This window comes from Lissotriton helveticus, chromosome 7 (genome assembly GCF_964261635.1).
Source record: "Lissotriton helveticus chromosome 7, aLisHel1.1, whole genome shotgun sequence".
In the NCBI taxonomy this organism is placed as follows: Eukaryota; Metazoa; Chordata; class Amphibia; order Caudata; family Salamandridae; genus Lissotriton; species Lissotriton helveticus.
Window position 1 is genome coordinate 1,164,043,020 of NC_136068.1, and position 17,685 is coordinate 1,164,060,704.

Sequence of the window (17,685 nt, forward strand, 5' to 3'; positions counted from 1 at the left end):
TGATATCTAGACTAAGGGGGAATTCCTCTTGGTGGAATTAGGACCCTCACACACCCAGCCAGCTAGGTGTCATGCTTCATCATTGGGTCTGCTCCTCATCGGGTCGGCGCTGCAATACCCGATGGGCACCCATGAAGGGGCTCTTTGGCAGAGATCTTTTGTTCGTTGCCAATAGGTGCAGTGCGTGTGGGGGGCCTGGTGTGTGTAGATGTAAAGGAAGGTGAGGCTAAAATAGGAGGTAGGGGTCCAAACGGAAACATTTTAATAAGTATGGCCCCTCTCCTAGTTAAAATTAAGTGTGGCACGCCCCAGTAGTAATGTTATAGAGTACCGTGCTCAAAGGTCGGTCAACATATTTCTTGCCAAACTGTCTATTGGATGGCAATTCTTCAGGACCAGTATCAGTTTCTATCTGCACTAAAATTGTGGACAATTATAATGAAAGTGAGAGACCACATACAGCACCCTAAAAAGTGATGCCTGTCACTCTAGAAAGACAACCTGTAAGAAATAAGAGATAACAGCATCAATAGATGTATTGGCATTCATCATACAGTTAAAAATATGCCCGTGCAGCACTCAAACAGTGACTTGGACATGCTTCACGTTGAGGTGCTGTGACAAACGTGTGGCGACTATGTGAAGTAAAAAGCGGCAGAAATTCTGTAATAACTCACTCCATTAGAGTAAAAAATTCATGTCAGCGTATTCCAGCAGGTGATGACACTGTAAAGACTAGTGCCCTGTAAATATGAAGTATGGGTTACATAAACAAAATTAAATATTTAAAAAAAAGGCAGGGATTCAGAGTGGCATCGTCGATCCGAGGTGTCCGTGTAAGAGGGAATTGTGTCAAGTGGAGGGGGGTACAGGTAGGTGCTGTGTCAGGAAGTCCTCACACATACCGGTATGGTGCGGCACAGCACAGTAAGGAACAGCAACCAGATTCAGTGCATCGCGAGAGGCTGACTGAAAGCCCAGCTAGCGTGCTCCCTGTGGCTGAGGCGACTGCGCTGTTCCACTATGCCGTACCACAATGGCATGAGGATCAAGCACATGTCCGGCAGCGACCCTTAAACTCACAAACATTCAAAGGGTTCATCTGGGGCAGATGTACTACGTGAACCAGAGGTATTGTCAGGAGGGGGGAAGGCAGTCAATTGGTGGGATACTCACACGTCTTCTCCGTGCAGTGGCAGAGGACCTACTCCTCACTCTGCTGAAACCGGTAGGTGACCGCTAGGCGATTCATGGCAGTTTTAAACTCCCGGTCTTCAGCAACAGGAGGGGGGACTCTCAGTTGCATTGGAGAAACCGCTAGATTGCCGATCTATGGCGTGATAAAATCTATGGGCGCCATCTTGGAGTCCCAAGGAGATTTGGGGAAACCAAAATCCAACAAAAAGTGTGGGTCATCTTGTAGTGTCTATAGAGAACAGTTCTCAGGGCTGTATCTCAAACCCTTCCTTAATATCACAGGTTTGCGTGTCATAGTGAAAATTAAAAGATGAATACAGTGTACCTATTGCCAATTAAAATAGGGAGAGGGTAGGGAGTCTAGTATGGGTAGCAAGGTATGGAGTGGACGGAGGGTGGGCGGGGGACACAGACAATTACCACAAACTGAACAACAATCATAGTATCATGGGTGGATCATGCTCAGTAAGTGTTCATTATTTGGTCAAGAGTCTCCATGGAATTTCCTCATTTAATACCTCTTTATTAGAGGTAAGCTGCAATACCCATCTCTGTTCAGTACGGAACAGTGTCTCCTTGTTCATTCTAGGTGTGCTTCCAAAACGACCCAATGTAGTGAATCTGGTGTATGTTTCATCGCTTCAAAGTGGCAAGTCATTTTAGTATTCGTTTTGTGACACCTGATATTACTTCTATGTTCCGTAATGTGTGTCTTTATAGGCCTAGTGGTCATGCCTATGTACTGGAGTCTAAAGGGACACGTAAGCATGTAGATGCAGTTTGAGGTGTGGCAATTAGTATGCCTCCTGAGTTGCCACCTAAACCCATTGGTGAAAGTTAGCTCTTTTGTGGGTTTTGTAAGATGACATGCTATGCAGGCGCCACAGGGATAGTGGCCCACCACCGGTGGGAGGTCCCACAAAGATCTCTGTGAACAGGTGTTAGCGATCTTTGGCCTAGTGTGTATCAGCATGTCCTTCAGGTTTTTAGTGCGTTTAATTGCAAACTTTGGGACTGGTAGATTGAGTGTGCCTGTGCTAAGAATGCTCCCATTTTTCCTGATGACATTCCTGATTTTATTAGAGTCCGGGGTAAAAGTCGTAACACAGGTGAGTATATCATCAGGATATTTCTGTCTTTTCTCCAACAATGCCTCTCGATAATTGTTTCTAGCCCTTTTGAGTGAGAGTGCAATATTGCATCTAGGATATTCTCTTCTGCACAGATTTGTTGATAAAGTGGCTGCCTCTGTTTTGAAGTCGGTGATGGAGCTACAGTTCCTCCTGATCCAGAGGAACTGGCCGAAGGACAGATTTCTTTCAAGGCTCTAGGATGGTGGCTGCTAAAAAGCAGTAGACTATTTCTGTCTGTGGACTTCCTATATAGTGTGGTGCTGATTAGCCCTCTGTCCAGTTTGATAAGGAGGTCAAGGAAGGGGATGTTTTTATCAGAGATGGTACTGGTGAACTTCAGGTAGGGGTTCAAGGTGTTGACCCACTTGCAAAAATCATCACATCCAGTCCGATCCCCCTTCCAGAAAATGAAGATATTGTCAATAAACCTCTTCCATAAGACCACATTCGTGAGGTAGGTTTTAGATTGGCTGTGAATCTCCCTAGCCTCAAAAGCAGACATTGAAAGACATGTCAGGCTCGGCGCGAACGTGCTACCCAGGGAAGTTCCCTGAGTCTGGTAGTAGAGTTGTTTTTTGGATTCAAAGACATTTTTGGTTAATGCCAGTGTGGCACATTCAGGCACAAATGATGGAGGGGTAGATGACTCCCAGTCCATTGATGTCAGGGCATCCTCTATGACGCTCAATGTGGCTCGTTGTGGGATGTTGGTGTAGAGGGCCTCAACATCCAGGGTAACCAAGAGGTTAATTTGTTCTGGATGTTGGACCCCCTCAACAGGCATAGGACATCAGTGGTGGCTTGTAAGGACGTAATATGTGATGTCAAAAGCAGTGCATTGTGGGGGAAATAAGTTATATTAAGCTCAGGTAACTAATCCCTGCTGAATTCCACTAGTTTTGTAAGAGTGAAATCTGAACCTAACTGTAACATCCCTATAACATTTGTTTTCTCAGTGAATTTCTAAAGTTTTTTAAATTCTATTTCCTAACTATAACGTCCTTATAACCTTTGTTTTTTTCAGTGAATTTCAACATTTTTAAATTTTTATTTCGTAACTTTAACCTGTAACCTTTGAGAGTTGGTGTGTGAGTGGCTGTATAGGTAGGTGAGTGGGTGCATGAGTATCTGAGCAGGTCTGTGAGTGGGTACATGAGTGGTTCTGTGACTGGATGCATGAGTGTCTGAGTGGGTCTGTGAGTGGGTGCATGAAGTGTCTGAGTGGGTCTGTTAGTCAGTCCTATGAGTGTCTGGGTAGGTCAGTGAGTGGGCGCATGAGTGTCTGAATGCCTCTTTCTGCTCGTTTCTGATCTCCCATTGTGCCTCTTTCTGCTCATTGCTGACCTTTATCCTGCCTCTTTTCACTCCCTTCTGACCTTTATTCTGTCCTTTTCTGCTTGTTTCTTACCTTTATTTTGCTTCTTTCTGCTTGTTTTTCACCTTTACCATGCCTCTTTCTACTGTCTGCTGACCTTTTTTAGCCTTTTTTCTGCTCACTTTTGACCATCATTCTGCCTTTTCCTGACCTTTATTCTGCATCTTAATGCTCGTTTCTGACCTCTATTTTGACTCTTTCTGCTCGTTACTGACCTTTATTTTGCCTCTTTCTGCTCGTTTCTGACCTCTATTTTGCCTCTTCCTGCCCTTTTCCTCTGGAACCATGGGGTGTCTCAAGGCTGTTGCGGTCCCTGCACTGCAGGGGCCTTAGACAAGACTGGCAAGACTGCTTGACAGCGGGAAGGGAACAGACAAAACTGCTGAATCCAGCAAGCAAGAGCATCTTGTCAGCTCCCGCTTGCTGGAAGCAAGTGTTTGATCTGACGTGACTGGAGCTGTCAAAGCTCCTGCCAAATCACAGCAAACAGCTATTTCCCAAAGGTAGGCACCTCGGCACATAGCAAGAGCCGGCCCTCGGGGGGTGGCAGTCCCTGGGCCATTATTGCCTCCAGCAGGGGGGCTTGCGCAGTCCCCTCCTTTCTGCCTTGGAGAGGTTGTGGTTCTTGGGATGAGAACGGCCCGGGAGGGGGGGCTGCACGGCCCCCTCTTTCTTTTAAAAAATAAAGCCCTAGGGAGGCGGTGGTCCTCGGGATGGTCCACATGGCCCCAGCTCCATATTTAAGCTAAGGTGGTTTAAGAACCGGAATAACCCACTTACTGGGTCTCGGCGGCGGGGGAACCGCCCAAGTCTTCCATACCCTTCATACGTAGTAAAAGGAGACACAGGAGCCTTTGTCTGCAGGAGGAACCCAGATTTATTCAAATAGCCCGGGCTATGGAACAGACACTCAAGCTCGTTAGAACCAAGACAGAGGAGGCTGCTGCTTTACTCCGCAGCTTACAAGCCTTTTATACTTTTTCATTCCAGTCTTTTGGCTGTTAGTCCATTGTTCAATCAGGGCAGTGTTTGCATTTGATAACCAGATCCAGACCAGACGATGTTTGTAGTTGGTGACCTGGTCAAGGCTTGGTACTCAAATCATTGTTCACTCAGCTTGATCAAAGCACGGTCATTCAGGGCATTGTTCGATCAGCTTGATCAAAGCTCGGTCATTCAAACCATTTTACAATCACCCTGATCAAGGCCTAGCAGTCAGACCATTGTCCAGATAACCTGATCACGGTGTCAAGGATGTTTACCAGGCAGGGAGCAGGAGATGGAAAACAAATCATTTACACAGGGCTTGTGTGTCTCATGGCTTTCTGTCGAACTGCAAAGAACAGGGGGGGTTGGGTGTGCGACATTCCTGGGCAGAAATGCAGGCTGCAAGATGGTTTTTGTCGTGTCACTTTGAATTTCCTCAGGCATCAGCAAAAGCGACCAGGTGGGTCGTGTGGAAGTGTTTGACACAAAAAGGCAATGAAAAAAACAATGGAGTCCCGGTACAAATGATGCAGATCAGAAGAACACTTTTCCTCAGACCCCCCTTTTGTTATTGGGTGGCAAATACTTTAAGAAATGTCAATGTTCATAAGGCCATCGGTTTCTTGTTGGAGCATCATCATCATATTGGTGTTGTGAATGTTAGAGGTTGGAGGCTTGATGGTCTGGACACACATTGTACAGAGCAATGGCAGGCACTGAAAGCACAAACAGCAGGAGACCAGGACAGTTACTCCCAAGGCAAGGAAGATGAGGACCCTCCACCCCCACTGGGAAAGGAGCCCCCCGATCCAGCCTGTGAGGGACCAGTTGCCTTCATCCAGATGAATTTCGGAAGAAAGGCGAAGCAGACGTTGGATGGCATCGTACACGGTAGGTGCGTTGTCTGGGATGTACATGCAGCAGCTGGAGCCGATCAATTTACACACACACCACGATCAGCAAGGATGACGTCTAGCACCATGCGGTTCTGAAGCGTTATAAGGAGGTCCACCTGTAGCTCTGTAGTGATGATGGAGAGGGCACCAGCTGTTATAGTGATGGTGGCTTCAAGAACCCTGGTCAGTCCTCGTACAGCACGACTGTTTGCCATGGAGCCCCAGAATGGAAGGAAACCTTTAAAGAAGTCCCCGGTTTCCTGGCCTGCTGTATCCTTGGCTGATATGAGGCACCTACGTGAGCGACGCAGGGCACCCTTCATCAACAGGTGGTAACCCCCATGGGCAGACCAGTTACGGGGGAGCCAAGTGTAGGCGGCAGTGATACTGATGAAATAGGTGTTGGGGGATGCCACTAGCTTCGGAGGAGTTTAAAGCTTTTGTGATATCACAAGTACTGGTAAACACTTTCTTAGTCCCTAGGCCATGGATGCAGACACGGTCTTGCCCATTTATGACATTCACAGTGTCTCGTTCATCGGGCAGTATCCTTCTTATGCGGAATCTGGAAAATGTTCGTCGAGTGGTTGAGTTGAATACTACCATCTCCCTGAGTTCATCTGGTGATAGTAGCGATGTGGATGAGCTGGTAGGGCAAAAAGGAGCATTGGCATGGCCAGATCTGTTCCGCCAGAAGTCATCCCGAAATGTTCCAAGGGCAAAATTGGCAGTACTATTGACAGTGTAGGCCTCCTGCATCAACATCCACCATGCAAGACAAGACCAAGAGATGGAAAAGGGGTAGGGAAAGAATAGGACAGGGTTTATCATGGAATGCGGCTTCAGTCCACAAACCCAGCAGTTGGTAGTGTTCATGATCAGCTGATGATGATGCAACATTTGGATGAAGCTGTTATTAAAGAATTCTGCACGGCGGGGTAATTCGTGGTCTGGTAGCGTGTAATACTGGTGCTCTGCAGGAGTCGGGGTAGGAGTTGGTGAGGTAACATGATGGTAGATTAGTAACAGCCAACCAAGGATAGACAGGATGAGGGAGACAAACAGCGTCACCACGGTGGCCATGAAGCATTTACTATGTCAGAGACTGACATATTGTTTCTGGATTCGGTTGTTTTGGACGGCAGCCTTTGTGCTAAGCCAGGGACCTCTAGTGGCAGTCTGTGATTGGTGGTTGCTTCACTGGGCGCAGGTGCCAAGAGCCCTATGGCGTACCTTAGTCTGACACACCAGCACTACTCTCAGCTGGGGAGATCACAGGCCTACAGCCTATAGGCACTTGGCTAAGTCAAGGGCAAGCCTTCTCTCGGGGGCGCAAGTTATATCGGTCAGAAGTAGGGACAGTATGGTCGGGAAACAATTGTTCTTGATGTTGATCAGAGTTAAGGGAGGGTTCCACCCTTCCTTTCAGTACGCTGTCACTCTCTGCTTCCGTAGATGTAAAATGCAGTCTGGCATCGTTGAATGGGACAAACATCTGGACTGTTTCTGTTTCTGAGTCTCCTTGTCCTTCCCTCACCCACTGATCATAGGGGAGGGGCAGAGGCACATGCCTGCAGTGGGACGAATGCACCTAATTCTTCCGACCTTCTACTTTCACGGCAGTGCGGGTGGCCAGCAGCAATTGACAGGGCTGTGTCCAGCGGGGCTCGAGGCTCTTAGTCCGTTCAACATTTCTTACTAAGACCCAATCACCAGGTCCTGGGCCCTCGCTTTTGTCAGGTATGGCCTCATGCACCTGGTGATAAAGAGTACGAAAGGTATTAGTTAGACTGTACAGATAATCCGTTAATACAGGGTATTCAACATCAGACAGTTTCTTAGGCCGCGGGACACCCCATACATTGGCAGGCCTCCCAAACACAATCTCATGGGGGAATAGCCCTATCCTGATGTGGGCCGTTTTTCTTGTAGACAATAGGGCCAAGGGCAGAGCATCAACCCAAGTGACACCTGTCTCGGCTACTATTTTGGCCATTTTTGTTTTTAGGATGCCATTGTACACCTCCACTAGACCTGCTGACTGAGGGTGGTTAGCTGCATGAAATTTTTGTTTTATACCTAATGCTGTACAGATATATTCCATAATTTGAGCCGTAAAGTGTGTCCCATTGTCACTCCAGACCAATCGGGGCAAACCGAATCGTGGGAGGTAACTTTTTAATACCATTTTGGCGGTAGTGATAGCAGTGCAGTCTTTGACGAGGTAGGCCTTCACTTATCGGCTGAAAGTACAGACCACCACTAGGACATATTTCAAATTGTGACATCGGTCCAGCTGGATGTAATCCATTTGGAGGACTTCAAAAGGGAAGGTAGGAGGACAGAATCCTCCCTTAGGAGTAACTGTGCCTTTTCTTGGGTTATACATTAGGCAAATCATGCATGTTTTAACCAGCTTTTCAGCATATGCTGGTATCTTAGAGTTGTACCATGTAGGTTCCAACAGTTTACATATCCCTTTTACACTAATGTGTGCAGGACCATGGGCCATCGTAACTACTGGTAGCACATGACTGTCAGGTAACATCCATTGTCTTTCGATAGTTGTACGGACCAAGCAACCATCAATTCCCTCCTTTGCTAATTGCTCCTTCCACACCCTTAGTTCCTCAGGAGTATTATGGGACTGAATATCGATCACACTCTGTACTGTGTTTTTGACCATTCCCTCGTCTGCCACCCACCTAGCGGGACCTCCTACATACATTCCTTCCGTTTTCCTAAGAGCTGTTTGTCAGCCAGGGCATTGCCTTTTCAAAAATCATATGTCACTTTCTTATGGGCCTTACATTTTATAATGGCCACCTTTCTGGGGAGTGTCAGGGAGTCTAACAATCGGTGAATTAGGGGGCCATGTGGAATCTTGGTCCCATGGGAAGTAAGGCAATTCCTTTCTTTCCATAACCTCCCAAAGTTGTGGGCCTCCCCGAAGGAATATTGAATGTCAGTATAAAGATTTATCGTCATCCCATTGCTTAACTCACAGGCTCTAGTGAGGGCCACTAATTCTGCTGCTTGAGCAGAGCACTGCGAAATCTGAGCTGTTTCTACTACTTGCCCTAATGTCGTGAGGGCGTAGGCAGCTGAGGTGTTACCATCTTGCCCTCTGAGACATGATCCGTTCACATACAGTGTACCTTCTGGTTCTGCTATCGAGGTATCCTGTAAGTCAACCCGTCCCTTCGTCTCTTCCTCTGTCCTTAATATGCAGTCATGTGGGTCAAAGCAGGCATCCTGAGTATCCAGTGGGAGTAATGTGGTGGGGTTTTAGTACAGTGCATCTCTTGATGTTAATGTGGCTGGAAAAGAGTGTCAGTTCATATCCTGTGAGTTGTGCGCTAGTGAGGTACTGTGTCTTGGTGTTATTAGGGAGGGTATCTACAGAATGGGGGACCATCAGAGTCAGAGGGGAGTTCATGATGATCCCCGCACTCTGACGGACCATGAGGGCGGCCGCAGCGGTCGCCCGTAGGCATACTGGGAGAGCCCTTGCAACAGGATCTAAGGTGGCTGAAAAATAGGCACATGGCCGATGGTGACCTCCGAACATCTGGGTCAAGACAGCGCATGCACAGCCATCTGTCTCATATACAAAAAGAAAAAATTGTTTGCTATAATCAGAAGTACCGAGGACTGGAGCAGTACACAGAGCCCTTTTTAAATCTTGGAAGGCCTGCACATGCTCTCTAGTCCATGGAAAGGAACTATCTGATATGTCTTTAGTGGTGAGGGCAAGAAGAGGTTTGACCATGGCCAAAAAGTTGGAAATCCACTGTCTATAGTATGAGGTTAGGCCTATGAAGGCTCGCACCTGCTTTTGTGTTCGTGGGGCTGTCATAGCATTGATAATGGCTACATGATCAGCAGTGAGCTGCCTTCCCTCCTTCAAGAGGAGATGACCTAAATAGGTCACCTTCTCTTGACAAAACTGAAGCTTTTTCAAAGAGACTTTGTGATTATGGAGGGCAAGGTGGCGTAACAAACAGAGAGTTGCTTCTTTACATGATGGGGCAGAATTTGCAGCAATGAGGAGGTCATCTACATATTGTAATAGTGTGGAGTTGTCAGGGAGTTCCAAGGAATCTAGTTGACTTTTGAGGGCTTGACTATAGATACTGGGGCTCTCTGTGAAACCTTGAGGGGCGCGGCAGAATCTAAAGCTCCGCCCACCAAGGGAGAAACCAAAAAATGTCTGCTGTCAGGATGTATAGGAATGCTGAAAAAAGCATTCTTCAGGTCTTTGACAGAAAAGTGCGTAGCGTCAGAAGGGACCATCGTTGAGAGAGCTGTAATGTCGGGGACAACAGGATATTGGGAGATTGTTATTTTGTTAAGGGCTCTCAGGTCAATCACGAATCTGTATATTTTAGGGGAGAGAGCATCTTCATTGGTCTTTTTAAGAACGGGAATAATGGGACTGTTACAGATATTGCCACGTCTTTCCTCCACTAGGCCCTTGTCCATTAATTCTGATATTATTGTTAAAAGGGCCATTTCTCCTTCTGCAGGTAGTCGATACTGCCGGAGGCGGGGGAGAAGTGCACCTGGCTGGATGCGTACCACATGAGGGGATATGTTGAGACACCCTACATCAGTGTCTGGTGATGCCCAGAGGGAGGAAGTTAAAGACTGCAATTCTGGAGGGAGGGGACCAGACAGATACATATAGGAAGCTGCGGTGGAAGGAATTGTTAGTGATACACCTTGGGAACTACATGATATGGTCGCATGCAGAGCTTTCAGTAAATCCATGCCTAACAAGTTTTCACTGTAACCTGTAGTAAGGACCAAGGGAGCGTCAACATGTGCAGGGCCAATATCGAGAGGGAGGGGTTCAGAGACAGGGCTCATCACAGGTGTTCCTGCAAAACCCACAGAGACATTCATATTGCCATAAAGGGATGCCTCCGGCACTGACAGACGTGCAATAGAAGTCCTGGTGGCCCCAGTATCCAAAAGAAAATTTTGATCGTTCTCCACAACTGACATTTGAACAAACGGGCCTCTTTGATCCACTGGAATTTGCACTCTGGTAATACCCCTTTCCTGGCTGTCCTATGCTTGGTAGGGCCCTGTCTCATCAACATCGTCATAATCATCATAGTAATAAGTGCGTGTTGCTTTGTACCCATCAAACCTATTGGCTGGGCACGGCCGGACGGGAGCGTCATCCCTGGGCCTACGTTCTTTATCCTGTGGATGGAGGGGCAATGGTCCCTAGTTAGCCTCCCCTTCCTGGGAGCGCGAGGCCGAGTCTTCCCTGTTCGAATGTTTTCAGCTAACAATAGACACTCATCTATCCAATGGCCGTACCCCTTACAATAAGCACACTGATCTGTTTGGAGGGCTCCCGTATGTTGAGGGCTGTAGGGGGTAAACTGTCGAGCCCTCGGAGGGGGTTGGGGTTGAGGTCTGAAATTCCCGCCGGCATCAGGACCTCGGGGAGGGTAAGCCTGCTGCAGAAGTGCCTTAGTCTTAAGACCCCTAACCTCCTTACTTTCCTTGTCTCTATCTTCATTCTCCCTATTCTCGTGATATTGTGCCATAGCCAAGATACCAGTCATAGTTTGGGCAGACCACGTACTTTCAACTTTCTTAAGCCTGGCGGAAATCTCAGGAAGCAAGTTGCTGACAAACTTATCGAAAAACACTGGGCCAGAACCTGGGGTCCGGGGATCCAAACCACTATGTCCCTTGTATTCTGTCTCAAAACGGGTAACGAAGTCAGCCACATTCTCATCTTTTCGCTGCCTACAGGCGTTTATTTTATCCCAGTTAATGACAGTTTCCGGAAAAAGTATTTTCATAAACATTATTATTTTACCGGGCAAAGTCAGGATGGCAGCTCCTGGTTTAGTCCCTCCTACCCTTGCTTCTTCCATAGCCTCTAGGTCAGCCCATTTACCTCCCAACTCCACTTCATGGTGAGTATGTCCAATCTTGTCCCAAATTTCATTGGGGACAACCGTACCAAAACGTAAATCTATATCCTCAAGAACGAGAGTACCTTCAGATATAATCTGACCTAATTCTCTGTAAAAGGCAGCAGGATTATTTCGGGGATCTGGTAATTGTCCTTTTAACTGCATTACTTCTGACCTTTTCCAAGGAACATGAACCCAAAGCCTGCACCAGTGTGCCTTAACAGCCCCTCAGCCATTATTTTGGGCAACGGTAAGTGCGTTAACAAAGACAGGGGCCACCTCTCTCATTGGCATAGCTGATAGAGGGGGGTGTTGGAAAAAGCGTTCATATCACGGTAAGCCATTAAAGCAGACATAGCGCCAAACATCCCCTCTCCCTGAACATCGCCTCTTCTTATTTGTGACCTAAGGTCCATTAATCCGGTGGGTATCTGCATAAGCGCATTCTCGAATCTTTGCATGACCAGCGTACACATGTATTCAGCCCAGGTGGTCTGTTCCATAATTGTCCACTGGGAAAAGCTGGACCATATGTCTTTAGAGGCATAAATATTCCCTTTATTTATCCAACATTCACACTGTTGCTTCTGTAGCTCATTTTCTCCAAGTGACAAAAAGCTGACTGCAGAGCGCAAGGAGGCCAGTCGGGGGGAATTCAACAATTTATATAAATCATGCTTAACTTTAGACCACGGGGAAATAGGAAAAGGGCGGGTAGGGGTAAAGCCGCAGGGGTTGGGCGGATGGAGACTTGTCATTCCCGCAGCGAGGACATGTTTAGCGAGCATGGTTGGTGTCATAGGAAAAATCGGGAGGGTTGGTGTGACAGTAGGAGGGGCAGTGGGGCAGGAGTAGGCGGTGGCGGGGGGACATGCGGGGTGTGAGGCTTTAGGGCAGGGTACATTGGGGCATATGCAGGAAGGCTTTCTAGCATGGTATCAAGCAAGGAATCACCTTCTTCTACCCCTTCCATATGGCCATTTCCTTTCTCCTCACGAGCTGGATAACATTTTAGTACCTGGGCCCCATGCTCCCTATCAGCTATTTCTACCGATTTTGTCATTTGATTTTGTAAATCTTCTCTGGCTTGGTCGGCCATTGACATACGTTCCGGTTTTCTTTCTTGAGCCTTCTGCTTTCTAGCTCTCTGCTCTATCTTTTTCTTCCAAATTCGGACAGATTCAAACATAGACGGGCGCGTTTTTCTTTTCATTAATTGTTCCTCTAAGTTGGCGAGAACTTGGGAATTAAAGGAGCCGTAAAGTGGCCACTGTAATTCCATGTTACTTTTTTCGTTTATTTTACCCAGAATGAGGAAAACATTATAGCAGAAGGGCCATGTTTCACATACATCGTATGGCTAGGGGTCCTTCTGGAGGAAGCGGACAAGCCGCCTCCAGCTGGGAGTCTGCGTACACATACAACAACATAATTTCTTGAACTTACTACTGACTGGCATGTTTGTAAACAGATAACAGACACCAGCAGGTTTTAAAAACTCACCCCGCTTGCTTGGCTTTTGCAAAAGTCAATAACAGCAGAATCATACAGACTTGGTGGGTGATCAGTCCACCCTTACCTTACAGGGGTAGTTCTCTCCTGCAGACGTAGGGCTGTGTTCTTCTTCAGAAATTATTTGCTAGGGTACTCCAACGAGGACGTAATCATGTGGCCCAGACCGGGCGGGGAGGAACAGCGGGCGAGTCGTTCGGCTTACCAGATTGCAAGAATCCCTCGGGTAGGGCAGCTCCGTCGGAGTCTCTCCTTGCACCTCCTCACATCCACCGGGTCTGACCTTCGTACTTGTGGAGTGCCTGTTCGGGCGCCATTTGAGGAACCGGAATAACCCACTTACTGGGTCTCGGCGGCGGGGGAAGTGCCCAAGTCTTCCATACCCTTCATACATAATAAAAGGAGACACAGGAGCCTTCCTCTGCAGGAGGAACCCAGATTTATTCAAATAGCCCGGGCTATGGAATAGAGTCCCAAGCTCATTAGAAACAAGGCAGAGGAGGCTGCTGCTTTACTACGCAGCTTACAAGTCTTTTATACTTTTTAATTCCAGTCTTTTGGCTGTTAGTCCATTGTTCAATCAGGGCAGTATTTGCAGTTGATAACCAGATCCAGACGATTTTTGTAGTTGGTGACCTGGTCTAGGCTTGGTACTCAAATCATTGTTCACTCAGCTTGATCAAAGCACGGTCATTCAGGTCATTGTTCGATCAGCTTGATCAAAGCTCAGTCATTCAAACCATTGTCCAATCATCCTGATCAAGGCCCAGCAGTCAGACCATTGTCCAGATAACCTGATCACGGTGTCAAGGATGTTTACCAGGCAGGGAGCAGGAGATGGAAAACAAATAATTTACACAGGGCGTGAGTGTCTCATGGCTTTCTGTCGAACTGCAAAGAACAGGGGGGGTTGGGTGTGCGACAGTTCCTGGGCAGAAATGCAGGCTGCAAGATGGTTTTTGTCGTGTCAGTTCGAATTTCCTCAGGCATCAGCAGAAATGACCAGGTGGGTCGTGAGGAAGTGTTTGACACGAAATGGCAATGAAAAAAACATTGGAGTCCCGGTACAAATGATACCGATCAGAAGAACACTTTTCCTCAGTGGTGGTCCCTGAGGTCTGATGGGGGTCCACACGACCCCCCCCAAGCATTTTCTTTAAGCCCGGGGAGGTGGCCCCCGGGGCTCGGAGGGATCTGCTAGGCCCCACCAAACATTTAATATGTAGCCCCAGGGAGGTGGTGGTCCCTGGGCTCAGGGGGGATGTTTGTCCGGCCACCCGCTTGTTAAGCCCTGGGGTGGTGGCGGTCCCTGGGGCATTTCCTGATCTCCCGGTGCTGTGGAGGTGTTGTGTCTGTTGGCGGAGTGGCCAATGCCATCCAAATCAAACTTTTCCAAATGTAAGACGCACTCACAGGATACTCTTATTCTTGCTGCTGAAGTTTATTCAAGAAATGACTCACAATGCATTCCGACTATACACACAGTTATTTTCATGAACTGCAGTTCAAGTTCCCTCCCATCTGCATGGTGTCAGTTTCTGTCTTGCTGGGGTTTTTGGTTCCAAAAGGCAAGAAATGCTTTCCAGTTCAGGCTGCCTCGTCTTCAAGGCCTGCACTCAGTGAGGACCAGAGCAGTAACATACTGACTATTACATTGCCAGGATCTAGATAAAGAAATGTAGAAAAGCAAACATGAGGAGACATGCCTTTTTGATCTGTTCACCCAGAATCTGGAATAAAATGCCCCCTCACATTAGACCTAAAAAAATGTCTTGTGAAATTCAGAACAGAGCTAAACATCCATCTCTTCAAAGAGCAAATTGTTTAACATTTATAAAAATCCTTCCATATTCTTGGCATTGGACACCAAATGCACCCCTGTCGCCCTTAGTCATGAATAATTTCCAATTCTCCCTTTACTGTACATAATTACGCTTTTTCCTGCTCTACAAATACATTTAAATACTTGCATGTATTCATTTCTCTAGGTCACTATTCATCTATATAGTTATCTATACTATTCTTCTCACTTCTGCACTTTAAGTAGGGTTTCACCATCACCCAGCTTTGCATTACTGCATCAAAGTATTGCCTGCACACAAACAGGTTAGATTTCATGTCAATATCGAAGGTTAGCATTAGGCTTACATCTTTGATTACTAGCTCTGTGCAGCTTTTCAAAATAACTTTTACCCAGACACAAAATTCCAAAGTTAGAACATATCAGCGGTGGACAAATTTGGATCAAGGTTGACAAAGCAGCTGACAAAATATTTCAATCCAGAAGCAGAGGTAGTAGATGCTTTTCAGCAGAATTGGAGATGAATAAAGAACTATGCCATTCCTAAACTTGGAATGGCTCAGAAATTGTTACTCTGGCTGAGGAAACAGAGATGTCAGGTTGACGGCCCAACATTGGTTCCCAGGGGTAATGGTAGTAAAGGAACAAAGCTTGTCGGGGGCTTACTTGTGCACAGGCAGTAAATTCCAGCAACCCCTGCACGTACCTGTTGGCGAGGGGACCCATGGACACTACCTTTGCTCTCCCCCGCCGCCGCTGCTTGGACCGCGGCCGCTGAGAGGGGGGAGCGAGAGCGAGAACTACAGTTCCCAGTGTCCCTGGCCTGACGCTGACTGCTGCATCACACTCCCGCCCCCAGAGGTGCATTAAAATCAACTGCTCCTTCCGCGTCGCGGGAGCGCCGGCGCCCGGGCAAAGGGCGGACAGTCTGAGGCAGTCGTTGGCAGAAGGAGTCAGGGCAGGGCCAACCCCCCTGAAAATTCCTGATGGGTAAGCGAAAAATCATCAGTCGCGGAGATGAGGGGGGGAAAAAAATCAAAGGTGGCCAGACATTCACAGTCCATCCTGACATATCTTACATCTGCTGTGGGTGCTTTGAATAAGGAAATCGCGAACGCTAAATATGACCTGGGCCTGACACAACCTTCCCCCATGTCCAACACTTCTAACACCCAGGCACCAGTGGTCTTGGATGATCCTGCTGATCCTGCTGAAACTCTCCTTACCACCAATATCCCCTTGGAACCTTTGGTCATTATCGCAAAATCCGCAATCAACCGGACGGAGGGAGTTGGTACTACACCTGTCAGTCCTCAGACTATACAATCAACCCCACGCCCGCATCCAAGTGACTTACCTGTGAAGCGAAAATGAGGGAAACCAAAACAATCGACAGGGGCTCTAAGTGCACCTCCCAACATCATGGGGGATCAGTTAGAGGCGCTCTTTGTTGCCCGGATCGAACCTTTACTCCTCGGCATCGCTAATGACATCGTGGAGACCTTAAACACCTGCCTGGAAAGACTCCTTAAGAAATATGCCATTATTGACAAAATGGTTAAAGGCCAGAGCCCACGTGTAGAAAATCATAATATGGGCATTGTTGGGCATGGGGCGAATAGCCCAGAGGGGAAACCAAAGGGTGCTCTGGCTCCGCCTAAGGGTAGTTTGTTATCTACTTGCCCTATGGTAGCACCATTACCCCCTACCTTATCGGATAGCCACGGGGTTACACAAACATTGCCCGCACAGAAGAGGTTATTGGGCAGCAAAACACAGTTAGACCTACCACCAGAAGCTGCGCCGTTAGTGGCAATTTTTACGGGGGTCCCTCAATTGAAGGAAGGAGAGTTGGAGCACTCAAGAGATCTTATGGCTAAGGCACAAGGCTGGTGCACGGATCTTAGTAGCGGGGGCAGTATTGCTAACAGAATAATCTCAGCTAACAGGGAGGGTTGGATCGGGAAAATACCAAAAATGGTGCAGGGAGACTGTGTGATAGTCAACTTCGACAGGGCTGACATGGCTGAAAGGTTATTTTGGGATGGTTCTAAAGTCTCATTTAATGATTACTTAAGACCAATGCCGTTGGGCTTCTTCTATCCACCTTTAGTAAGACTGAATGGCCCTCACTGTCTATCTTTAGGGGAAAGGAGAAGACCCCAGTCAGTAGGGGAGGCAGGGGCAGGCAGGCAGACCACCCGACACCGATTCACAGAGGGCGCGGGAACTCACACCAATACCTTAACTTTGCTCTCTGAGTTACCACAGCATGTATCTCCTAGCCAACATACTTCTAGAAGGACAGAGGGGTGTGGGGTGGCCCTTAGTAATCGTTTTTCCTCCCTCTCGGGGTTAGAGGACACAGACTGACTACCTGCCTCATCATTGCCACACATAGGAGAAGCTTCGGTCCCTGAGTTAGTTGACACATGCAGGCTATTGAGCTGGAATGTGGCGGGAGTTAGAGCGAAAAGGGCAGACGAACTATGGCTCACCTTTATTTCTAAGCATGATATCGTAGCTCTCCAAGAATCTTGGGATACATCTCCTAGTTTTTGTCTGGATGGCTTTTCGAGCTTTGTTGTGCCGGCTCTCCCGAGTCCGGCGGGTAGAGCCAAAGGTGGGCTGATTCTGCTTTTCTCGCTAAAACTTAAGGGGGTCCTAAAGGTAATCAAACACGCCTCACCAAATTTACTAATAGTTGAAAGAGTGATTTTCCCCGACTCAGAAAACTCTGTTTATTAATTTTTATAATGCTGGAATTCAGGAAAATAGCAATGACAATCTTATTATCGTGGATTCCTTTCTGTCAGTAGTCAGTCTAGATAAATACACC